We start from the raw sequence: 25297 nt of genomic DNA, 5'->3' as shown, positions 1-25297 counted from the left end.
GATTTTGCATGTCCGGCAATGGTTCCGGCGAGTCGAGCCGGTGGTTCCGGAATGTCCGGCAGGTGGTTCCGGCATGTCCGGCAGGTGGTTCTGGTATGTCCAGCATGTGGTTCCAGCATGCCCTGCAGGTGATTCCGGAGTGTCCGGCATGTGGTTCTGGCACCTCTGAGAGGTGGTTCCGGCATGCCCAGCAGGTGATACCAGAGTCTCCGGCATTTGGTTCTGGCACCTCTGAGAGGTGGTTCCGGAATGCCTGTCCTGTGATTCCGGAGTGTCTCCTGAGTGGTTCTGGCGTAGCCGGCAGTTGATTTTGGCGTGACCACTAGGTGGTTCTGGGGAGTGGATCAGCTGGTTCCCGCATACTCGGCAGGTGGTACCGGCGTGTCCAGAACATGGTTCTGGAAATTCTGAGAGGTGGTTCCGGCACGCCCGACAGGAGATTCCGGAGCGTCCGCCCAGTGTTTCTGGCGTACCCGGCAGGTGATTTTGGCATGTCCGACAGGTGTATCTTGCGAGTCGAGCAGGTGGCTCAGGCATGCTCAGCTGGTGCTTCCGGCGTCTCTGGCACGTGGTTCTGGTGTGTCTGAGAGCTGGTTCTGGCATGTCCGGCAGATGATTCCGGAGTGTCCACCAAGTGGTTCTTGTATACCTGGCAGGTGATTTTGGCGTGTCAGGAAGTTGGTTCCAGCTAGTTGAGCAGGTGGCTCAGGCGTGCTTGCCAGGGGCTTCAGGCGGGTCTGGCAGGTGGTTTCGGTCTGTTCGGGGAGTGGTTCCGGCATCTCAGGCTCATGGTTCTGGCACGTCTGAGAGGTGGTTCCGGCCGGCCCGACAGGTGTTTCCATGCTGTCCGCCAAGTGGTTCTGGCATAGCTGGCAGGTGATGTTGGCGTGACCAGCAGGTGGTTCCAGCAAGCCCGGCAGGTGATTCCGAAGAGTTCACCAAATGGTTGTGGCGTAGCCGGCAGGTGATTTTGGCGTGTCCAGCAGGTGGTTTTGGCAAGTCGAGCAGGTGGTTCTGGCGTGCTCGGCAGGTGCTTCCGGTGTCATTGGCATGTGGTTCCGGCATGTCTGAGAGGTGGTTCCGGCATGCCCGGCAGGTGGTTCCGGAGTGTCTGCCGAGTGGTTCTGGAGCCAGCCCGGCAGGTGATTCCGAAGAGTTCACCAAATGGTTGTGGCGTAGCCGGCAGGTGATTTTGGAATGTCAGGAAGTTGGTTCCGGCTAGTTGAGCAGGTGGATCAGGCGTGCTCGCCAGGGGGTTCAGGCGGGTCTGGCAGGTGGTTTCGGTCTGTTCGGGGAGTGGTTCCGGCATCTCAGGCACATGGTTCTGGCCCGTCTGAGAGGTGGTTCCGGCCGGCCGGAGAGGTGTTTCCGGAGTGTCCGCCAAGTGGTTCTGGCGTAGCTGAAAGGTGATGTTGGCGTGACCGGCAGGTGGTTCCAGCCGCCCGGCAGGTGATTCCAGTGTGTCTGCCGTGTGGTTCTGGCGTAGCTGGCAGGTGATTTTGGCGTGTACAGCAGGTGGTTCCGGCGAGCTCGGCAGGTGGTACCAGCATGTCCGGAACAAGGTTCTTGCACGTCTGAGAGATTGTTCCGGCATGCCCGGCAGGCGATTCGGGAGTGTCCGAATGTGGTTCTGGCACCTCTGAGAGATGGTTCCGGCATGCCCGACAGGTGATTCCGGAGTGTCCGCCACATGTTTCTGGCGTACCCGGCAGGTGATTTTGGCGTGTCTGGCAGGTGCTTCTTGCAAGTCGAGCATTTGGCTCAGGCATGCTCAGCAGGTGCTTCCGGCATGTCTGGCACGTGGTTCTGGTTTGTCTGAGAGCTGGTTCTGGCATGTCCGGCAGATGATTCCGGAGTGTCCACCAAGTGGTTGTGGCATACCCGGCAGGTGATTTTAGCGTGTCAGGTAGGTGGTTCCAGCGAGTCGAGTAGGTGGTTCCTGCGTGCTCGGCAGGTGGTTCAGGCGGGTCTGGCAGGTGGTTTCATCTGTTCGGGGTGTGGTTCCGGCATCTCAGGCACATGGTTCTTGCACGTCTGACAGATGGTTCCGGCATGCCCGGCAGGTGATTCGGGAGTGTCCGGCATGTCGTTCTGGCACCTCTGAGAGGTGGTTCCGGCATGCCCGGCAGGTGATCCCGGAGTGTCCGGCATGCAGTTCTGGCACCTCTGAGAGGTGGTTCCGGCATGCACGGCAGTTGGTTACGGAGTGTCTGCCAAGTGGTCCTGGAGTAGCCGGCAGGTGATTCTGGCGTATCCAGCAGGTGGTTCTGGGGAGTGGATCAGGTGGTTCGGGCATACTTGGCAGGAGGTACCTGCGTGTCCGGAACATGGTTTTGGCAAGTCTGAGAGGTGGTTCCGGCAGGCCCGAGAGGTGATTCCGGAGTGTTCGCCAAGTGGTTCTGGCATAGCCGGCAGGTCATTTTCATGTCCGGCGGTGGTTCCGGCGAGTCGAGCCGGTCGTTGCGGCGTATCCAGCAGGTGTTTCCGGTCTGTCCGGCAGGTGGTTCTGGCGTGACAGGCACGAGGTTCTGGCACGTCTGAGAGTTGGTTCCGGCCGGCCCGACAGGTGTTTCCATGGTGTCCGCCAAGTGGTTCTGGCGTAGCTGAAAGGTGATGTTGGCGTGACCGGCAGGTGGTTCCAGAGAGCCCGGCAGGTGATTCCGGAGTGTCTGCCGTGTGGTTCTGGCGTAGCTGGCAGGTGATTTTGGCGTGTCCAGCAGGTGGTTCCGGCGAGCTCTGCAGGTGGTACCAGCGTGTCCGGGACATGGTTCTGGCACGTCTGAGAGATGGTTCCGTCATGCCAGGCAGGTGATTCCGGAGTGTCCGGCCTTTGGTTCTGGCACCTGTGAGAGGTGGTTCTGGCTGCCCGGCAGGTGGTTCCGGAGTGTCTGCCGACTGGTTCTGGCGTAGTCGGCAGGTGATTCTGGCGTGTCTACTAGGTGGTTCTGGGGAGTGGATCAGGTGGTTCCAGCATACTCGGCAGGTGGTATCGGCGTGTCCAGAACATGGTTCTGGCAAGTCTGAGAGGTGGTTCCGGCACGCCCGACAGGTGATTCCGGAGTGTTCGCCAAGTGGTTCTGGCGTAGCCGGCAGGTCATTTTGCATGTCCAGCGGTGGTTTCGGCGAGTCGAGCCGGTGGTTCCGGCGTGTCCGGCAGGTGCTTCTGGCGTGACCGGCACGAGGTTCTGGCACGTCTGAGAGTTGGTTCCGGCATGCCCGACAGGTGATTCCGGAGTGTCCGCCACGTGGTTCTACGTCCCCGGCAGGTGATTTTGGCGTGTCTGGCAGGTGCTTCTTGCAAGTCGAGCATTTGGCTCAGGCATGCTCAGCAGGTGCTTCCGGCGTGTCTGGCACGTGGTTGTGGTGTGTCTGAGAGCTGGTTTTGGCATGTCCGGCAGATGATTCCGGAGTGTCCACCAAGTGGTTGTGGCATACCCGGCAGGTGATTTTAGCGTGTCAGGAACGTGGTTCCAGCGAGTCGAGTAGGTGGTTCCGGAGTGCTCGGCAGGTGGTTCAGGCGGGTCTGGCAGGTGGTTTCGTCTGTTCGGGGAGTGGTTCCGGCATCTCAGGCACATGGTTCTGGCACGTCTGATAGGTGGTTCCGGCCGGCCCGACAGGTGTTTTCATGGTGTCCGCCAAGTGGTTCTGGCATAGCTGGCAGGTGATGTTGGCGTGACCGGCAGGTGGTTCCAGCCAGCCCGGCAGGTGATTCCGAAGTGTTCACCAAATGGTTGTGGCGTAGCCGGAATGTGATTTTGGCGTGTCCAGCAGGTGGTTTTGCCGAGTCGAGCAGGTGGTTCTGGCGTGCTCGGCAGGTGCTTCCGGTGTCATTGGCATGTGGTTCCGGCATGTCTGAGAGGTGGTTCCGGCATGCCCGGCAGTTGATTCCGGAGTGTTCACCAAGTGGTTCTGGCATAGCCGGCAGGTGATTTTGCATGTCCGGCAATGGTTCCGGCGAGTCGAGCTGGTGGTTCCGGCATGTCCGGCAGGTGGTTCCGGCATGCCCGGCAGGTGATTCCGGAGTGTTCGCCAAGTGGTTCTGGCGTAGCCGGCAGGTGATTTTGCATGTCCAGCAATGGTTCCGGCGAGTCGAGCCGGTGGTTCCGGAATGTCCGGCAGGTGGTTCCGGCATGTCCGGCAGGTGTTTCCGGCATGTCCAGCACGTGGTTCCAGCATGCCCTGCAGGTGATTCCGGAGTGTCCGGCATGTGGTTCTGGCACCTCTGAGAGGTGGTTCCCGCATGCCCGGCAGGTGATACCGGAGTCTCCGGCATTTGGTTCTGGCACCTCTGAGAGGTGGTTCCGGAATGCCTGGCATGTGATTCCGGAGTGTCTGCCAAGTGGTTCTGGCGTAGCCGGCAGTTGATTTTGGCGTGTCCACTAGGTGGTTCTGGGGAGTGGATCAGCTGGTTCCGGCATACTCGGCAGGTGGTACCGGCGTGTCCAGAACATGGTTCTGGCAAGTCTGAGAGGTGGTTCCGGCATGCCCGACAGGTGATTCCGGAGCGTCCGCCCAGTGTTTCTGGCGTACCCGGCAGGTGATTTTGGCATGTCCGACAGGTGTATCTTGCGAGTCGAGCAGGTGGCTCAGGCATTCTCAGCTGGTGCTTCCGGCGTCTCTGGCACGTGGTTCTGGTGTGTCTGAGAGCTGGTTCTGGCATGTCCGGCAGATGATTCCGGAGTGTCCACCAAGTGGTTGTGGTATACCTGGCAGGTGATTTTGGCGTGTCAGGAAGTTGGTTCCGGCTAGTTGAGCAGGTGGCTCAGGCGTGCTTGCCAGGGGCTTCAGGCGGGTCTGGCAGGTGGTTTCGGTCTGTTCGGGGAGTGGTTCCGCCATCTCAGGCTCATGGTTCTGGCACGTCTGAGAGGTGGTTCCGGCCGGCCCGACAGGTGTTTCCATGGTGTCCGCCAAGTGGTTCTGGCACAGCTGGCAGGTGATATTGGCGTGACCGGCAGGTGGTTCCAGCCAGCCCGGCAGGTGATTCCGGAGTGTCTGCCGTGTGGTTCTGGCGTAGCTGGCAGGTGATTTTGGCGTGTCCAGCAGGTGGTTCCGGCGAGCTCGGCAGGTGGTACCAGCGTGTCCGGAACATGGTTCTGGCACGTCTGAGAGATGGTTCCGGCATGCCCGGCAGGTGATTCGGGAGTGTCCGGCATGTGGTTCTGGCACCTCTGAGAGGTGGTTCCGGCATGCCCGGCAGGTGATTCTGGAGTGTCCGCCACGTGGTTCTGTCGTACCCGGCAGGTGATTTTGGCGTGTCTGGCAGGTGCTTCTTGCAAGTCGAGCATTTGGCTCAGGCATGCTCAGCAGGTGCTTCCGGCATGTCTGGCACGTGGTTCTGGTGTGTCTGAGAGCTGGTTCTGGTATGTCCGGCAGATGATTCCGGAGTGTCCACCAAGTGGTTGTGGCATACCCGGCAGGTGATTTTAGCGTGTCAGGTAGGTGTTTCCAGCGAGTCGAGAAGGTGGTTCCGGCGTGCTCGGAAGGTGGTTCAGGCGGGTCTGGCAGGTGGTTTCGTCTGTTCGGGGTGTGGTTCCGGCATCTCAGGCACATGGTTCTGGCACGTCTGACAGATGGTTCCGGCATGCCCGGCAGGTGATTCGGGAGTGTCCGGCATGTGGTTCTGGCACCTCTGAGAGGTGGTTCCGGCATGCCTGGCAGGTGATTCCGGAGTGTCCGGCATGCGGTTCTGGCACCTCTGAGAGTTGGTTCCGGCATGCCCGGCAGTTGGTTACGGAGTGTCTGCCAAGTGGTTCTGGAGTAGCCGGCAGGTGATTCTGGCGTATCCAGCAGGTGGTTCTGGGGAGTGGATCAGGTGGTTCCGGCATACTCGGCAGGTGGTACCGGCGTGTCCAGTACATGGTTCTGGCAAGTCTGAGAGGTGGTTCCGGCACGCCCGACAGGTGATTCCGGAGTGTTCGCCAAGTGGTTCTGGCATAGCCGGCAGGTCATTTTGCATGTCCGGTGGTGGTTCCGGCGAGTCGAGCCGGTGGTTCCGGCGTGTCCGGCAGGTGCTTCTGGCGTGACCGGCACGATGTTCTGGCACGTCTGAGACTTTGTTCCGGCATGCCCGACAGGTGATTCCGGAGTGTTCGCCAAGTGGTTCTGGCATAGCCGGCAGGTCATTTTGCATGTCCGGCGGTGGTTCCGGCGAGTCGAGCCGGTGGTTGCGGCGTATCCAGCAGGTGTTTCCGGTCTGTCCGGCAGGTGGTTCTGGCGTGACTGGCACGAGGTTCTGGCACGTCTGAGAGTTGGTTCCGGCATGCCCGACAGGTGATTCCGAAGAGTTCACCAAATGGTTGTGGCATTGCCGGCAGGTGATTTTGGCGTGTTCAGCAGCTGGTTTTGCCGAGTCGAGCAGGTGGTTCTGGCGTGCTTGGCAGATGCTTCCGGTGTCATTGGCATGTGGTTCCGGCATGTCTGAGAGGTGGTTCCGGCCGGCCGGAGAGGTGTTTGCGGAGTGTCCGCCAAGTGGTTCTGGCGTAGCTGAAAGGTGATGTTGGCGTGAGCGGCAGGTGGTTCCTGCCAGCCTGGCAGGTGATTCCGGAGTGTCTGCCGTGTGGTTCTGGCATAGCTGGCAGGTGATTTTGCATGTCCGGCAATCGTTCCGGCGAGTCGAGCCGGTGGTTCCGGCATGTCCGGCAGGTGATTCCAGCATGTCCAGCAGGTGGTTTCGGCATTCCCGGCAGGTGATTCCGGAGTGTCTGCCGAGTGGTTCTGGCGTAGACGGCAGGTGATTCTGGCGTGTCCAGCAGGTGGTTCTGGGGAGTGGATCAGGTGGTTCCGGCATACTCGGCAGGTGGTACCGGCGTGTCCGGAACATGGTTCTGGCAAGCCTGATAGGTGGTTCCGGCATGCCCGGCAGCTGATTCGGGAGTGTTCGCCAAGTGGATCTGGCGTAGCCGGCAGGTGATTTTGCATGTCTGGCGGTGGTTCCGGCGAGTCGAGCTGGTGGTTCCGGCTTGTCCGTCAGGTGGTTCCGGTCTGTCCGGCAGGTGGTTCTGGCGTGTCCGGCACGAGGTTCTGGCACGTCTGAGAGGTGGTTCTGGCATGCCCGACAGGTGATTCCGGAGTGTCGGCCACGTGGTTCTGGCGTACCCGGCAGGTGATTTTGGCGTGTCTGGCAGGTGTTTATTGCAAGTCGAGCATGTGGCTCAGGCATGCTCATCACGTGCTTCCGGCGTGTCCGGCATGTGGTTCTGGTGAGTCTGAGATCTGGTTCTGGCATGTCCGGCAGATGATTCTGGAGTGTCCACCAAGTGGTTCTGGCTTACCCGGCAGGTGATTTTAGCGTGTCAGGTAGGTGGTTCCAGCGAGTCGAGTAGGTGGTTCCGGAGTGCTCGGCAGGTGGTTCAGGCGGGTCTGGCAGGTGGTTTCTTCTGTTCGGGGTGTGGTTCCGGCATCTCAGGCACATGGTTCTGGCACGTCTGATAGGTGGTTCCGGCCGGCCCGACAGGTGTTTCCATGGTGCCCGCCAAGTGGTTCTGGCACAGCTGGCAGGTGATGTTGGCGTGACCGGCAGGTGGTTCCAGCCAGCCCGGCAGGTGATTCCGAAGTGTTCACCAAATGGTTGTGGCGTAGCCGGAAGGTGATTTTGGCATGTCCAGCAGGTGGTTTTGGCGACTCGATCAGGTGGTTCTGGCGTGCTCGGCAGGTGCTTCCGGTGTCATTGGCATGTGGTTCCGGCATGTTTGAGAGGTGGTTCCGCCATGCCCGGCAGGTGATTCCGGAGTGTTCCCCAAGTGGTTCTGGCATAGCCGGCAGGTGATTTTGCATGTCCAGCAATGGTTCCGGCGAGTCGAGCCGGTGGTTCCGGCATGTCCGGCAGGTGGTTCCGGCATGCCCGGCAGGTGATTCCGGAGTGTCCGGCATGTGGTTCCAGCATGCCCGGCAGGTGATTCCGGAGTGTCCGGCATGTGGTTCTGGTACCTCTGAGAGGTGGTTCCGGCATGCCCGGCAGGTGATACCGGAGTGTCCGGCATTTGGTTCTGGCACCTCTGAGAGGTGGTTCCGGCATGCCCGGCAGGTGGTTCCGGAGTGTCTGCCGAGTGGTTCTGGAGCCAGCCCGGCAGGTGATTCCGAAGAGTTCACCAAATGGTTGTGGCGTATCCGGCAGGTGATTTTGGCGTGTCAGGAAGGTGGTTCCGGCTAGTTGAGCAGGTGGATCAGGCGTGCTCGCCAGGGGGTTCAGGCGGGTCTGGCAGGTGGTTTCGGTCTGTTCGGGGAGTGGTTCCGGCATCTCAGGCACATGGTTCTGGCACGTCTGAGAGGTGGTTCCGGCCAGCCCGACAGGTGTTTCCGGAGTGTCCGCCAAGTGGTTCTGGCGTAGCTGACAGGTGATGTAGGCGTAACCGGCACGTGGTTCCAGCAATCCCGGCAGGTGATTCCGGAGTGTCTGCCGAGTGGTTCTTACGTAGCCGGCAGGTGATTTGGGCGTGTCCAGCAGGTGGTTCCGGCGAGCTCGGCAGGTGGTACCGGCGTGTCCGGAACATGGTTCTGGCACGTCTGAGAGATGGTTCCGGCATTCCCGACAGGTGATTCCGGAGTGTCCGGCATGTGGTTCTGGCACCTCTGAGAGGTGGTTCCGGCATGCACGGCAGGTGGTTTAGGAGTGTCTGCCTAGTGGTTCTGGCGTAGCCGGCAGGTGATTCTGGCGTGTCCAGCAGGTGGTTCTGGGGAGTGGATCAGGTGGTTCCGGCATACTCGGCAGGTGGTACCAGCGTGTCCAGAACATGGTTCTGGCAAGACTGAGAGGTGGTTCCGGCATACCCGGCAGGTGATTTTGGTGTGTCAGGTAGGTGGTTCCTTCGAGTCGATTAGGTGGTTCCTGCGTGCTCGGCAGGTGGTTCAGGCGGTTCTGGCAGGTGTTTTCGGGCTGTTCGGGGTGTGGTTCCGGCATCTCAGGCACATGGTTCTGGCGCGTCTGACAGGTGGCTCCGGCCTGCCCAGCAGGTGTTTCCATGGTGTCCGCCAAGTGGTTCTGGCATAGCTGGCAGGTGATGTTGGCGTGACCGGCAGGTGGTTCCAGCCAGTCCGGCAGGCGATTCCGACGTGTGCACCAAATGGTTGTGGCATAGCCGGCAGGTGATTTTGGCGTATCCAGCAGGTGGTTTTGGCGAGTCGAGCAGGTGGTTCTGGCGTGCTCGTCAGGTGTTTCCAGTGTCATTGGCATGTGGTTCCGGCATGTCTGAGAGGTGGTTCCGCCATGCCCGGCAGGTGATTCCGGAGTGTTCCCCAAGTGGTTCTGGCATAGCCGGCAGGTGATTTTAGCGTGTCAGGTAGGTGGTTCCAGCGAGTCGAGTAGGTGGTTCCGGCGTGCTCGGAAGATGGTTCAGGCGGGTCTGGCAGGTGGTTTCGTCTGTTCGAGGTGTGGTTCCGGCATCTCAGGCACATGGTTCTGGAACGTCTGACAGATGGTTCCGGCATGCCTGGCAGGTGATTCGGGAGTGTCCGGCATGTGGTTCTGGCACCTCTGAGAGGTGGTTCCGGCATGCCCGGCAGGTGATTCCGGAGTATCCGGCATGCGGTTCTGGCACCTCTGAGAGGTGGTTCCTGCATGCCCGGCAGTTGGTTACGGAGTGTCTGCCGAGTGGTTCTGGAGTAGCCGGCAGGTGATTCTGGCGTATCCAGCAGGTGGTTCTGGGGAGTGGATCAGTTGGTTCCGGCATACTCGGCAGGTGGTACCGGCGTGTCCGGAACATGGTTTTGGCAAGTCTGAGAGGTGGTTCGGGCAGGCCCGACAGGTGATTCCGGAGTGTTCGCCAAGTGGTTCTGGCATAGCCGGCAGGTCATTTTGCATGTCCGGCGGTGGTTCCGGCGAGTCGAGCCGGTGGTTGCGGCGTATCCAGCAGGTGTTTCCGGTCTGTCCGGCAGGTGGTTCTGGCGTGACTGGCACGAGGTTCTGGCACGTCTGAGAGTTGGTTCCGGCATGCCCGACAGGTGATTCCGAAGAGTTCACCAAATGGTTGTGGCATTGCCGGCAGGTGATTTTGGCGTGTTCAGCAGCTGGTTTTGCCGAGTCGAGCAGGTGGTTCTGGCGTGCTTGGCAGATGCTTCCGGTGTCATTGGCATGTGGTTCCGGCATGTCTGAGAGGTGGTTCCGGCCGGCCGGAGAGGTGTTTGCGGAGTGTCCGCCAAGTGGTTCTGGCGTAGCTGAAAGGTGATGTTGGCGTGAGCGGCAGGTGGTTCCTGCCAGCCTGGCAGGTGATTCCGGAGTGTCTGCCGTGTGGTTCTGGCATAGCTGGCAGGTGATTTTGCATGTCCGGCAATCGTTCCGGCGAGTCGAGCCGGTGGTTCCGGCATGTCCGGCAGGTGATTCCAGCATGTCCAGCAGGTGGTTTCGGCATTCCCGGCAGGTGATTCCGGAGTGTCTGCCGAGTGGTTCTGGCGTAGACGGCAGGTGATTCTGGCGTGTCCAGCAGGTGGTTCTGGGGAGTGGATCAGGTGGTTCCGGCATACTCGGCAGGTGGTACCGGCGTGTCCGGAACATGGTTCTGGCAAGCCTGATAGGTGGTTCCGGCATGCCCGGCAGCTGATTCGGGAGTGTTCGCCAAGTGGATCTGGCGTAGCCGGCAGGTGATTTTGCATGTCTGGCGGTGGTTCCGGCGAGTCGAGCTGGTGGTTCCGGCTTGTCCGTCAGGTGGTTCCGGTCTGTCCGGCAGGTGGTTCTGGCGTGTCCGGCACGAGGTTCTGGCACGTCTGAGAGGTGGTTCTGGCATGCCCGACAGGTGATTCCGGAGTGTCGGCCATGTGGTTCTGGCGTACCCGGCAGGTGATTTTGGCGTGTCTGGCAGGTGTTTATTGCAAGTCGAGCATGTGGCTCAGGCATGCTGATCACGTGCTTCCGGCGTGTCCGGCATGTGGTTCTGGTGAGTCTGAGATCTGGTTCTGGCATGTCCGGCAGATGATTCTGGAGTGTCCACCAAGTGGTTCTGGCTTACCCGGCAGGTGATTTTAGCGTGTCAGGTAGGTGGTTCCAGCGAGTCGAGTAGGTGGTTCCGGAGTGCTCGGCAGGTGGTTCAGGCGGGTCTGGCAGGTGGTTTCTTCTGTTCGGGGTGTGGTTCCGGCATCTCAGGCACATGGTTCTGGCACGTCTGATAGGTGGTTCCGGCCGGCCCGACAGGTGTTTCCATGGTGCCCGCCAAGTGGTTCTGGCACAGCTGGCAGGTGATGTTGGCGTGACCGGCAGGTGGTTCCAGCCAGCCCGGCAGGTGATTCCGAAGTGTTCACCAAATGGTTGTGGCGTAGCCGGAAGGTGATTTTGGCATGTCCAGCAGGTGGTTTTGGCGACTCGATCAGGTGGTTCTGGCGTGCTCGGCAGGTGCTTCCGGTGTCATTGGCATGTGGTTCCGGCATGTCTGAGAGGTGGTTCCGCCATGCCCGGCAGGTGATTCCGGAGTGTTCCCCAAGTGGTTCTGGCATAGCCGGCAGGTGATTTTGCATGTCCAGCAATGGTTCCGGCGAGTCGAGCCGGTGGTTCCGGCATGTCCGGCAGGTGGTTCCGGCATGCCCGGCAGGTGATTCCGGAGTGTCCGGCATGTGGTTCCAGCATGCCCGGCAGGTGATTCCGGAGTGTCCGGCATGTGGTTCTGGTACCTCTGAGAGGTGGTTCCGGCATGCCCGGCAGGTGATACCGGAGTGTCCGGCATTTGGTTCTGGCACCACTGAGAGGTGGTTCCGGAATGCCCGGCAGGTGGTTCCGGAGTGTCTGCCGAGTGGTTCTGGAGCCAGCCCGGCAGGTGATTCCGAAGAGTTCACCAAATGGTTGTGGCGTATCCGGCAGGTGATTTTGGCGTGTCAGGAAGGTGGTTCCGGCTAGTTGAGCAGGTGGATCAGGCGTGCTCGCCAGGGGGTTCAGGCGGGTCTGGCAGGTGGTTTCGGTCTGTTCGGGGAGTGGTTCCGGCATCTCAGGCACATGGTTCTGGCACGTCTGAGAGGTGGTTCCGGCCAGCCCGACAGGTGTTTCCGGAGTGTCCGCCAAGTGGTTCTGGCGTAGCTGACAGGTGATGTAGGCGTAACCGGCACGTGGTTCCAGCAAGCCCGGCAGGTGATTCCGGAGTGTCTGCCGAGTGGTTCTGACGTAGCCGGCAGGTGATTTGGGCGTGTCCAGCAGGTGGTTCCGGCGAGCTCGGCAGGTGGTACCGGCGTGTCCGGAACATGGTTCTGGCACGTCTGAGAGATGGTTCCGGCATTCCCGACAGGTGATTCCGGAGTGTCCGGCATGTGGTTCTGGCACCTCTGAGAGGTGGTTCCGGCATGCACGGCAGGTGGTTTAGGAGTGTCTGCCGAGTGGTTCTGGCGTAGTCGGCAGGTGATTCTGGCGTGTCCAGCAGGTGGTTCTGGGGAGTGGATCAGGTGGTTCCAGCATACTCGGCAGGTCGTACCGGCGTGTCCAGAACATGGTTCTGGCAAGACTGAGAGGTGGTTCCGGCATACCCGGCAGGTGATTTTGGTGTGTCAGGTAGGTGGTTCCTTCGAGTCGATTAGGTGGTTCCTGCGTGCTCGGCAGGTGGTTCAGGCGGGTTTGGCAGGTGTTTTCGGGCTGTTCGGGGTGTGGTTCTGGCATCTCAGGCACATGGTTCTGGCGCGTCTGATAGGTGGCTCCGGCCGGCCCAGCAGGTGTTTCCATGGTGTCCGCCAAGTGGTTCTGGCATAGCTGGCAGGTGATGTTGGCGTGACCGGCAGGTGGTTCCAGCCAGTCCGGCAGGCGATTCCGACGTGTTCACCAAATGGTTGTGGCATAGCCGGCAGGTGATTTTGACGTATCCAGCAGGTGGTTTTGGCGAGTCGAGCAGGTGGTTCTGGCGTGCTCGTCAGGTGTTTCCAGTGTCATTGGCATGTGGTTCCGGCATGTCTGAGAGGTGGTTCCGCCATGCCCGGCAGGTGATTCCGGAGTGTTCGCCAAGTGATTCTGGCGTGGCCGGCAGGTGAGTTTTCATGTCCGGCAATGGTCCCGGCGAGTCGGGCCGGTGGTTCCGGCGCGCTCGGCAGGTGCTTCCGTTCTCTGCGGCACGTGGTTGTGTCACCTCTGAGAGATGGTTCCGGCATGCCCGGCAGGTGATTCCGGAGTGTCCGGCATGTGGTCCTGGCACCTCTGAGATGTGGTTCCGGCATGTCCGGCAGGTGGTTCCGGCATGCACGGCAGGTGATTCCGGAGTGTCCGGCATGTGGTTCTGGCACCTCTGAGAGGTGGTTCCGGCATGCCCGGCAGGTGATACCGGAGTGTCCGGCATTTGGTTCTGGCACCTCTGAGAGGTGGTTCCGGAATGCCTGGCATGTGATTCCGGAGTGTCTGCCGAGTGGTTCTGTCGTAGCCGTCAGTTGATTTTGGCGTGTCCACTAGGTGGTTCTGGGGAGTGGATCAGCTGGTTCCGGCATACTCGGCAGGTGCTACCGGCGTGTCCAGAACATGGTTCTGGCAAGTCTGAGAGGTGGTTCCGGCACGCCCGACAGGTGATTCCGGAGCGTCCGCCAAGTGTTTCTGGCGTACCCGGCAGGTGATTTTGGCATGTCCGACAGGTGTTTCTTGCGAGTCGAGCAGGTGGCTCAGGCATGCTCCGCTGGTGCTTCCGGCATCTCTGGCCCGTGGTTCTGGTGTGTCTGAGAGCTGGTTCCGGCATGTCCGGCAGATGATTCCGGAGTGTCCACCAAGTGGTTCTGGTATACCTGGCAGGTGCTTTTGGCGTGTCAGGAAGGTGGCTCCGGCTAGTTGAGCAGGTGGATCAGGCATGCTCGCCAGGGGGTTCAGGCGGGTCTGGCAGGTGGTTTCGGTCTGTTCGGGGAGTGGTTCCGGCATCTCAGGCACATGGTTCTGGCACGTCTGAGAGGTGGTTACGGCCGGCCCGACAGGTGTTTCCGGAGTGTCCGCCAAGTGGTTCTGGCGTAGCTGAAAGGTGATGTTGGCGTGACCGGCAGGTGGTTCCAGCCAGCCCGGCAGGTGATTCCGGAGTGTCCGGAATGTGGTTCTGGCACCTCTGAGAGGTGGTTCCGGAATGCCTGGCATGTGATTCCGGAGTGTCTGCCGAGTGGTTCTGGCGTAGCCGGCAGGTGATTTTGGCGTGTCCAGCGGGTGGTTCCGGCGAGCTCGGCAGGTGGTTCCGGCATGTCCGGAACATGGTTCTGGCACGTCTGAGAGATGGTTCCGGCATGACCGGCAGGTGATTCTGGAGTGTCCGGCATGTGGTTCTGGCACCTCTGAGAGGTGGTTCCGGCATGCCCGGCAGTTGGTTACGGAGTGTCTGCCGAGTGCTTCTGGGGTAGCCGGCAGGTGATTCTGGCGTATCCAGCAGGTGGTTCTGGGGAGTGGATCAGGTGGTTCCGGCATACTCGGCAGGTGGTACCGGCGTGTCCGAAACTTGGTTCTGGCAAGTCTGAGAGGTGGTTCCGGCATGGCCGACAGGTGGTTACGGTCTGTACGGCAGGTGGTTCTGGGGTGTCCGGCACGAGGTTCTGGCACGTCTGAGAGGTTGTGTCAGCATGCCCTTCACGTGATTCCGGCTTGTCCGCCAAGCGGTTCAGGTGTAGCGGGCAGGTGATTTTGGCGTGTCCGGCAGGTGGGACCGGTGAGTCCAGCAGGTGGTTCCGGCGATTGTTTCCTGTGTTTCCGGTCTGTCCGGGAGATGGTTCCGGCCTGTCCGGCACATGCTTCTGGCACTTCTGAGAGGTTGTGCTGGCATGCCCGGCAGGTGATTCTGGAGTGTCCGCCGAGTGGTTCTGGCATAGCCGGCAGGTGATATCGGCGTGTCCGGCAGGTGGTTCTGGGGTGTGGATCAGGAACTTCCGGCATTCTTGGCAGGTGCTTCCGCCGTCTCCAGCATGTGGTTGTGGCACCTCTGAGAGGTGGTTCCAGCATGCTCGCCAGGTGATTTTGGCGTGTCTGGCAGGTGTTTCTTGCAAGTCGAGCATGTGGCTCAGGCATGCTCAGCAGGTGCTTCCGGTGTGTCCGGCACGTGGTTCTGGTGTGTCTGAGAGCTGGTTCTGGCATGTCCGGCAGATTATTCCGGAGTGTCCACCAAGTGGTTGTGTCATACCCGGCAGGTGATTTTGGCCTGTTAGGTAGGTTGTTCCGGTGAGTCGAGTAGGTGGTTCCGACGTGCTCGGCAGGTGCTTCCGGCGTCTCTGGCACGTGCTTCTGGCACTTCTGAGAGGTGGTTCCGGTCTTACGGGGAGGGGGATCCGGTGTCTCCGGCCCGTTGTTCCGGCACGTCTGAGAGGTGGTTCTATGATGCCCGGCAGGTGATTCCAGAGAGTCCACCAATTGGTTTTGGCGTAGCCGGAAGGTGATTTTGGCATGTCCGGCAGGTGGTTCAGACGAGTCGAGCAGGTGGTTCCGGCGTGCTCGGCAGGTGGTCCGGAGTGCTCGCCAAGTGGTTCTGGCGTAGCCAGCAGGTGATGTTGGCGTGGCCGGCAGGTGGTTCCAGCAAGCCGGGCAGGTTATTCCAGAGTGTCTGCCGAGTGGTTCTGGCGTACCCGGCAGGTGATTTTGGCGTGTCCAGCAGGTGGTTTTGGCGAGTCGAGCAGGTGGTTCTGGAGTGCTCGGCAGGTGCTTCGGGGGTGTCCGGCATGTGGTTCTGGCACCTCTGAGACGTGGTTCCGGCATGCCCGACAGGTGATACTGGAGTGTCTGCCACATGGTTCTGGTGTACCCGGCTGGTGATTTTTGCATGTCCGACAGGTGTTTCTTTCTAGTCGAGCAGGTGGCTCAGGCATGCTCAGCTGGTGCTTCCGGCGTCTCTGGCACGTGGTTCTGGTGTGTCTGAGAGCTGGTTCTGGCATGTCCGGCAGATGATTCCGGACTGTCCACCAAGTGGTTCTGGTAGACCTGGCAGGTGATTTTGGCGTGTCAGGAAGGTGGTTCCGGCTAGTTGAGCAGGTGGTTCAGGCGTGCTCGCCAGGGTGTTCAGGCGGGTCTGGCAGGTGGTTTCAGTCTGTTCGGGGAGTGGTCCCGGCATCTCAGGAACATGGTTCTGAACACGTCTGAGAGGTGGTTCCGGCCGGCCCGACAGGTGTTTCCATGGTGTCCGCCAAGTGGTTCTGGCACAGCTGGCAGGTGATGTTGGCGTGACCGGCAGGTGGTTCCAGCCAGCCCGGCAGGTGATTCCGGAGTGTCTGCCGAGTGGTTCTGGCGTAGCCGGCAGGTGATTTTGCCTGTCCGGCAATGGTTCCGGCGAGTCGAGCCGGTGGTTCCGGAGTGTCCGGCACGTGGTTCTGGCACCTCTGAGAGGTCGTTCCGGCATGCCCAGCAGGTGTACCGGAGTCTCAGGCATTTGGTTCTGGCACCTCTGAGAGGTGGTTCCGGAATGCCTGGCATGTGATTCCGGAGTGTCTGCCAAGTGGTTCTGGCGTAGCCGGGAGTTGATTTTGGCCTGTCCACTAGGTGTTTCTGGGGAGTGGATCAGCTGGTTCCGGCATACTCGGCAGGTGGTACCGGCGTGTCCAGAACATGGTTCTGGCAAGTCTGAGAGGTGGTTCGGGCAGGCCCGACAGGTGATTCCGGAGCGTCCGCCCAGTGTTTCTGGCGTACCCGGCAGGTGATTTTGGCATGTCCGACAGGTGTATCTTGCGAGTCGAGCAGGTGGCTCAGGCATGCTCAGCTGGTGCTTCCGGCGTCTCTGGCACGTGGTTCTGGTGTGTCTGAGAGCTGGTTCTGGCATGTCCGGCAGATGACACCGGAGTGTCCACCAAGTGGTTCTGGTATACCTGGCAGGTGATTTTGGCGTGTCAGGAAGTTGGTTCCGGCTAGTTGAGCAGGTGGATCAGGCGTGCTTGCCAGGGGCTTCAGACGGGTCTGGCAGGTGGTTTCGGTCTGTTCGGGGAGTGGTTCCGCCATCTCAGGCTCATGGTTCTGGCACGTCTGAGAGGTGGTTCCGGCCGGCCCGACAGGTGTTTCCATGGTGTCCGCCAAATGGTTCTGGCATAGCTGGCAGTTGATGTTGGCGTGACCGGCAGGTGGTTCCAGACAGCCCTGCAGGTGATTCCGAAGAGTTCACCAAATGGTTGTGGCGTAGCCGGCAGGTGATTTTGGCGTGTCCAGCAGGTGGTTTTGGCGAGTCGAGCAGGTGGTTCTGGCGTGCTCGGCAGGTGCTTCCGGAGTCATTGGCATGTGGTTCCGGCATGTCTGAGAGGCAGGTCATTTTGCATGCCCGGCAGGTGATTCCGGAGTGTTCGCCAAGTGGTTCTGGCGTAGCCGGCAGGTGATTTTGCATGTCCGGGAATGGTTCCGGCGAGTCGAGCCGGTGGTTCCGGCATGTCCGGCAGGTGATTCCTGCATGTCCAGCAAGTGGTTCCGGCATGCCCGGCAGGTGATTCCGGAGTGTCCGGTTGTGGTTCTGGCACCTCTGAGAGGTGGTTCCGGAATGCCTGGCATGTGATTCCGGAGTGTCTGCCGTGTGGTTCTGGCGTAGCTGGCAGGTGATTTTCGCGTGTCCAGCAGGTGGTTCCAGCAAGCTCGGCAGGTGGTAGCAGCGTGTCCGGATCATGGTTCTGGCACGTCTGAGAGATGGTTCCGGCATGCCCGGCAGGTGATTCGGGAGTGTCCGGCATGTGGTTCTGGCACCTCTGAGAGGTGGTTCCGGCATGCCCGGCAGGTGATTCTGGAGTGTTTGGCATGTGGTTCTGGCACCTCTGAGAGGTAGTTCGGGCATGCCCGGCAGGTGGTTCGGGAGTGTCTGCCGAGTGGTTCTGGCGTAGTCGGCAGGTGATTCTGGCGTGTCCAGCAGGTGGTTCTGGGGAGTCTATCACTTGGTTCCGGCATACTCGGCAGGTGATACCGGAGTGTCCAGCATTTGGTTCTGGCAAGTCTGAGAGGCGGTTCCGGCATGCCCGACAGGCGATTCCGAAGCGTTCCTCAAGTGGTTCTGGCGTAGCCGGCAGGTCATTTTGCATGTCCGGCGGTGGTTCCGGCGAGTCGAGCCGCTGGTTCCGGCGTGTCCGGCAGGTGGTTCTGGCGTGACCGGCACGAGGTTCTGGCACGTCTGAGAGTTGGTTCCGGCATGCCCGACAGGTGATTCCGGAGTGTCCGCCACGTGGTTCTGGCGTACCCGGCAGTTGATTTTGGCGTGTCTGGCAGGTGTTTCTTGCAAGTCGAGCATTTGGCTCAGGCATGCTCAGCTGGTGCTTCCGGCGTGTCTGTCACGTGGTTCTGGTGTGTCTGAGAGCTGGTTCTGGCATGTCCGGCAGATTTTTCCGGAGTGTCCACAAAGTGTTTGTGGCATACCCGGCAGGTGATTTTAGCGTGTCAGGTAGGTGGTTCCAGCGAGTCGAGTAGGTGGTTCCAGCGTGCTCGGCAGGTGGTTCAGGCGGGTCTGGCAGGTTGTTTCGGTCTCTTTGGGGTGTGGTTCCGGCATCTCAGGCACATGGTTCTGGCACGTATGAGAGGTGGTTCCAGCCGGGCCGACAGGTGTTTCCATGGAGTCCGCCAAGTGGTTCTGGCATAGCTGGCAGGTGATGTTGGCGTGACCGGCAGGTGGTTCCAGCAAGCCCGGCAGGTGATTCCGAAGATTTCACCAAATGGTTGTGGCGTAGCCGGCAGGTGATTTTGGCATGTCCAGCAGGTGGTTTTGGCGAGTCGAGCAGATGGTTCTGGCGTGCTCGGCAGGTGCTTCCGGAGTCATTCGCATGTGGTTCCGGCATGTCTGAGAGGCAGGTCATTTTGCATGCCCGGCAGGTGATTCCGGATTGTTCGCCAAGTGGTTCTGGCGTAGCTGGCAGGTGATTTTGGCGTGTCCAGCAGGTAGTTCCTACGAGCTCGGCAGGTGGTACCAGCGTGTCCGGATCATGGTTCTGGCACGTCTGAGAGATGGTTCCGGCATGCCCGGCAGGTGATTCGGGAGTGTCCGGCATGTGGTTCTGGCACCTCTGAGAGGTGGTTCCCGAATGCCCGGCAGGTGATTCTGGAGTGTTCGGCATGTGGTTCTGGCACCTCTGAGAGGTGGTTTGGGCAAGCCCGGCAGGTGGTTCCGGAGTGTCTGCCGAGTGGTTCTGGCGTAGTCGGCAGGTGATTCTGGCGTGTCCAGCAGGTGGTTCTGGGGAGTGGATCAGGTGGTTCCGGCATACTCGGCAGGTGGTACCGGCGTGTCCGGAACATGGTTCTGGCAAGTCTGAGAGGTGGTTCCGGCATGCCCGGCAGGTGATTCCGGAGTGTCCGGCATGGGGTTCTGGCACCTCTGAGAGGTGGTTCCAGCATGCCCGGCAGGTGATACCGGAGTGTTCGCCAAGTGGTTCTGGCGTAGCCGGCAGGTGATTTTGCATGTCCGGCAATGGTTCCGGCGAGTCGAGCCGATTGTTCCGGAATGTCCGGCAGGTGGTTCCGGCATGTCCCGCAGGTGGTTCCGGCATGTCCAGCACGTGGTTCCAGCATGCCCTGCAGGTGATTCCGGAGTATCCGGCATGGGGTTCTGGCACCTCTGAGAGGTGGTTCCGGCATGCCCGGCAGGTGATACCGGAGTGTCCGGCATTTGGTTCTGGCACCTCTGAGAGGTGGTTCCGGAATGCCTGGCATGTGATTCCGGAGTGTCTGCCGATTGGTTCTGGCGTAGCCGGCAGTTGATTTTGGCGTGTCCACTAGGTGGTTCTGGGGAGTGGATCAGCTGGTTACGGCATACTCGGCAGGTGGTACCGGCGTGTCCAGAACATGGTTCTGGCAAGTCTGAGAGGTGGTTCCGGCACGCCCGACAGGTGATTCCGGAGCGTCCGCCCAGTGTTTCTGGCGTACCCGGCAGGTGATTTTGGCATGTCCGACAGGTGTATCTTGCGAGTCGAGCAGGTGGCTCAGGCATGCTCAGCTGGTGCTTCCGGCGTCTCTGGCACGTGGTTCTGGTGTGTCTGAGAGCTGGTTCTGGCATGTCCGGCAGATGATTCCGGAGTGTCCACCAAGTGGTTCTGGTATACCTGGCAGGTGATTTTGGCGTGTCAGGAAGTTGGTTTCGGCTAGTTGAGCAGGTGGATCAGGCGTGCTTGCCAGGGGCTTCAGGTGGGTCTGGCAGGTGGTTTCGGTCTGTTCGGGGAGTGGTTCCGCCATCTCAGGCTCATGGTTCTGGTACGTCTGAGAGGTGGTTCCGGCCGGCCCGACAGGTGTTTCCATGGTGTCCGCCAAGTGGTTCTGGCACAGCTGGCAGGTGATATTGGCGTGACCGACAGGTGGTTCCAGCCAGCCCGGCAGGTGATTCCGGAGTGTCTGCCGTGTGGTTCTGGCGTAGCTGGCAGGTGATTTTGGCGTGTCCAGCATGTGGTTTCGGCGAGCTCTGCAGGTGGTACCAGCGTGTCCGGAACATGGTTCTGGCACGTCTGAGAGATGGTTCCGGCATGCCCGGCAGGTGATTCGGGAGTGTCCGGCATGTGGTTCTGGCACCTCTGAGAGGTGGTTCCGGCATGCCAGGCAGGTGATTCTGGAGTGTTCGGCAAGTGGTTCTGGAACCTCTGAGAGGTGGTTCTGGAATGCCCGGCAGGTGGTTCCGGAGTGTCTGCCAAGTGGTTCTGGCGTAGTCGGCAGGTGATTCTGGCGTGTCCAGCAGGTGGTTCTGGGGAGTGGATCAGTTGGTTCCGGCATACTCGGCAGGTGGTACCGGCGTGTAAGGAACATGGTTCTGGCAAGTCTGAGAGGCGGTTCCGGCATGCCCGACAGGTGATTCCATGGTGTCCGCCAAGTGGTTCTGGCATAGCTGGCAGGTGATATTGGCGTGACCGGCAGGTGGTTCCAGACAGCCCGGCAGGTGATTCCGAAGAGTTCACCAAATGGTTGTGGCGTAGCCGGCAGGTGATTTTGGCGTGTTCAGCAGGCGGTTTTGGCGAGTCGAGCAGGTGGTTCTGGCGTGCTCGGCAGGTGCTTCCGGAGTCATTGGCATGTGGTTCCGGCATGTCTGAGAGGCAGGTCATTTTGCATGCCCGGCAGGTGATTCCGGAGTGTTCGCCAAGTGGTTCTGGCGTAGCCGGCAGGTGATTCTGGCGTGTCCAGCAGGTGGTTCTGGGGAGAGGATCAGGTGGTTCCAGCATACTCGGCAGGTGGTTCTGGCGTGACCGGCACGAGGTTCTGGCACGTCTGAGAGTTGGTTCCGGCATGCCCGACAGTGGATTCCGGAGTGTCCGCCACGTGGTTCTGGCGTACCCGGCAGGTGATTTTGGCGTGTCTGGCAGGTGTTTCTTGCAAGTCGAGCATTTGGCTCAGGCATGCTCAGCAGGTGCTTCCGGCGTGTCTGGCATGTGGTTCTGGTGAGTCTGAGAGCTGGTTCTGGCATGTCCGGCAGATGATTCCGGAGTGTCCACCAAGTGGTTGTGGCATACACGGCAGGTGATTTTAGCGTGTCAGGTAGGTGGTTCCGGCGAGTCAAGTAGGCGGTTCCGGCGTGCTCGGCAGGTGGTTCAGGCGGGTCTGGCAGGTGGTTTCGGTCTGTTCGGGGACTGGTTCCGCCATCTCAGTCTCATGGTTCTGGCACGTCTGAGAGGTGGTTCCGGCCGGCCCGACAGGTGTTTCCATGGTGTCCGCCAAGTGGTTCTGGCACAGCTGGCAGGTGATATTGGCGTGACCGGCAGGTGGTTCCAGCCAGCCCGGCAGGTGATTCCGGAGTGTCTGCCGTGTGGTTCTGGCGTAGCTGGCAGGTGATTTTGGCGTGTCCAGCAGGTGGTTCCGGCGAGCTCTGCAGGTGGTACCAGCGTGTCCGGAACATGGTTCTGGCACGTCTGAGAGATGGTTCAGGCATGCCCGGCAGGTGATTCGGGAGTGTCCGGCATGTGGTTCTGGCACCTCTGATAGGCGGTTCCGGCATGCCAGGCAGGTGATTCTGGAGTGTTCTGCAAGTGGTTCTGGAACCTCTGAGAGGTGGTTCCGGCATGCCCGGCATGTGGTTCCGGAGTGTCTGCCGAGTGGTTCTGGCGTAGTCAGCAGGTGATTCTGGCGTGTCCAGCAGGTGGTTCTGGGGAGTCTATCACTTGGTTCCGGCATACTCGGCAGGTGGTACCGGCGTGTAAGGAACATGGTTCTGGCAAGTCTGAGAGGCGGTTCCGGCATGCCTGACAGGTGATTCCGGAGTGTTCGCCAAGTGGTTCTGGCGTAGCCGGCAGGTCATTTTGCATGTCCGGCGGTGGTTCCGGCGAGTTGAGCCGGTGGTTCCGGCGTGCTCGGCAGGTGGTTCAGGCGGGTCTGGCAGGTGGTTTCGGTCTGTTCGGGGAGTGGTTCCGGCATCTCAGGCACATCGTTCTGGCACGTCTGATAGGTGGTTCCGGCCGGCCCGACAGGTGTTTCAGGAGTGTCCGCCAAGTGGTTCTGGCGTAGCTGAAAGGTGTTCTTGGCGTGACCGGCAGGTGGTTCCACCCAGCCCGGCAGGTGATTCCGGAGTGTCTGCTGAGTGGTTCTGGCGTAGCCGGCAGGTGATTTTGGCGTGTCCAGCGGGTGGTTTTGGCGAGTCGAGCAGGTGGTTCTGGCGTGCTCGGCAGGTGCTTCCGGTGTCATTGGCATGTGGTTCCGGCATGTCTGAGAGGTGGTTCCGCCATGCCCGGCAGGTGATTCCGGAGTGTTCGCCAAGTGGTTCTGGCGTAGCCGGAAGGTGATCTTGCATGTCCGGCAATGGTTACGGCTAGTCGAGCCGGTGGTTCCGGCATGTCCAGCAGGTGGTTCCGGCATGCCCGGCAGGTGATTCCGGAGTGTCAGGCATGTTGTTTGGCACCTCTGAGAGGTGGTTCCGGCATGCCCGGCAGGTGATACCGGAGTGTCCAGCATTTGGTTCTGGCACCTGTGAGAGGTGGTTCCGGAATGCCCGGCATGTGATTCCGGAGTGTCTGCCGAGTGGTTCTGGCATAGCCGGCAGGTTATTTTGGCGTGTCCAGCAGGTGGTTCCGGCGAGCTCGGCAGGTGGTTCCGGCATGTCCGGAACTTGGTTCTGGCAAGTCTGAGAGGTGGTTCCGGCATGCCCGACAGGTGATTCCGGAGTGTTCGCCAAGTGGTTCTGGCGTAGCCGGCAGGTCATTTTGCATGTCCGGCGGTGGTTCCGGCGAGTCGAGCCGGTGGTTCCGGCGTGTCCGGAACTTGGTTCTGGCAAGTCTGAGAGGTGGTTCCGGCATGCCCGACAGGTGATTCCGGAGTGTCCGCCAAGTGGTTCTGGCGTAGCTGGCAGGTGATTTTGGCGTGTCCAGCAGGTGGTTCCAGCGAGCTCGGCAGGTGGTAGCAGCGTGTCCGGATCATGGTTCTGGCACGTCTGAGAGATGGTTCCGGCATTCCCGGCAGGTGATTTGGGAGTGTCCGGCATGTGGTTCTGGCACCTCTGAGAGGTGGTTCCGGCATGCCCGGCAGGTGATTCTGGAGTGTTCGGCATGTGGTTCTGGCACCTCTGAGAGGTGGTTCGGGCATGCCCGCCAGGTGGTTCCAGAGTGTCTGCCGAGTGGTTCTGGCGTAGTCGGCAGGTGATTCTGGCGTCTCCAGCAGGTGGTTCTGGGGAGTGGATCAGGTGGTTCCGGCATACTCGGCAGGTGGTACCGGCGAGTCCGGAAAATGGTTCTGGCAAGTCTGAGAGGCGGTTCTGGCATGCCCGACATGTGATTCCGGAGTGTTCGCCAAGTGGTTCTGGCGCAGCCGGCAGGTCATTTTGCATGTCCGGCGGTGGTTCCGGCGAGTCGAGCCGCTGGTTCCGGCGTGTCCGGCAGGTGGTTCTGGCGTGACCGGCACGAGGTTCTGGCACGTCTGAGAGTTGGTTCCGGCATGCCCGACATGTGATTCCGGAGTGTCCGCAACGTGGTTCTGGCGTACCCGGCATGTGATTTTGGCGTGTCAGGCAGGTGTTTCTTGCAAGTCGAGCATTTGGCTCAGGCATGCTCAGCAGGTGCTTCCGGCGTGTCTGGCACGTGGTTCTGGTGAGTCTGAGAGCTGGTTCTGGCATGTCCGGCAGATGATTCCGGAGTGTCCACCAAGTGGTTGTGGCATACCCGGCAGGTGATTTTAGCGTGTCAGGTAGGTGGTTCCGGCGAGTCGAGTAGGCGGTTCCGGCGTGCTCGGCAGGTGGTTCAGGCGGGTCTGGCAGGTGGTTTCGGTCTGTTCGGGGTGTGGTTCCGGCATCTCAGGCACATGGTTCTGGCACGTCTGACAGATGGTTCCGGCATGCCCGGCAGGTGATTCGACAGTGTCCGGCATGTCGTTCTGGCACCTCTGAGAGGTGGTTCCGGCATGCCTGGCAGGTGGTACCGGAGTGTCCGGCATGCGGTTCTGGCACCTCTGAGAGGTGGTTCCGCCATGCCCGGCAGTTGGTTACGGAGTGTCTGCCAAGTGGTTCTGGCGTAGCCGGCAGGTAATTTTGCATGTCCAGCGGTGGTTCCGGCGAGTCGAGCCGGTGGTTCCGGCGTAGCCGGCAGTTGATTTTGGCGTGTCCACTAGGTGGTTCTGGGGAGTGGATCAGCTGGTTCCGGCATACTCGGCAGGTGGTACCCGCGTGTCCAGAACATGGTTCTGGCAAGTCTGAGAGGTGGTTCCGGCACGCCCGACAGGTGATTCCGGAGCGTCCGCCAAGTGTTTCTGGCGTACCCGGCAGGTGATTTTGGCATGTCCGACCGGTGTTTCTTGCGAGTCGAGCAGTTGGCTCAGGCATGCTCAGCTGGTGCTTCCGGCGTCTCTGGCACGTGCTTCTGGTGTGTCTGAGAGCTGGTTCTGGCATGTCCGGCAGATGATTCCGGAGTGTCCACCAAGTGGTTCTTGTATACCTGGCAGGTGATTTTGGCGTGTCAGGAAGTTGGTTCCGGCTAGTTGAGCAGGTGGATCAGGCGTGCTCGCCAGGGGGTTCAGGCGGGTCTGGCAGGTGGTTTCGGTCTGTTCGGGGAGTGGTTCCGGCATCTCAGGCACATGGTTCTGGCACGTCTGAGAGGTAGTTCCGGCCGGCCCGACAGGTGTTTCCGGAGTGTCCGCCAAGTGGTTCCGGCGTAGCTGAAAGGTGATGTTGGCGTGACCGGCAGGTGGTTCCAGCCAGCCCGGCAGGTGATTCCGAAGAGTTCACCAAATGGTTGTGGCGTAGCCGGCAGGTGATTTTGGCGTGTCCAGCAGGTGGTTCCGGCGAGCTCGGCAGGTGGTACCAGCGTGTCCGGAACATGGTTCTGGCACGTCTGAGAGATGGTTCCGGCATGCCCGGCAGGTGATTCGGGAGTGTCCGGCATGTGGTTCTGGCACCTCTGAGAGGTGGTTCCGGCATGCCAGGCAGTTGGTTATGGAGTGTCTGCCGAGTGGTTCTGGCGTAGCCGGCAGGTGATTCTGGCGTATCCAGCAGGTGGTTTTGGGGAGTGGATCAGGTGGCTCCGGCATACTCGGCAGGTGGTACCGGCGTGTCCGGAACTT

Source organism: Equus caballus, chromosome 14 (genome assembly GCF_041296265.1).
Source record: "Equus caballus isolate H_3958 breed thoroughbred chromosome 14, TB-T2T, whole genome shotgun sequence".
NCBI classification, from domain to species: Eukaryota; Metazoa; Chordata; class Mammalia; order Perissodactyla; family Equidae; genus Equus; species Equus caballus.
Note: the sequence above shows the minus strand (reverse complement) of the source record.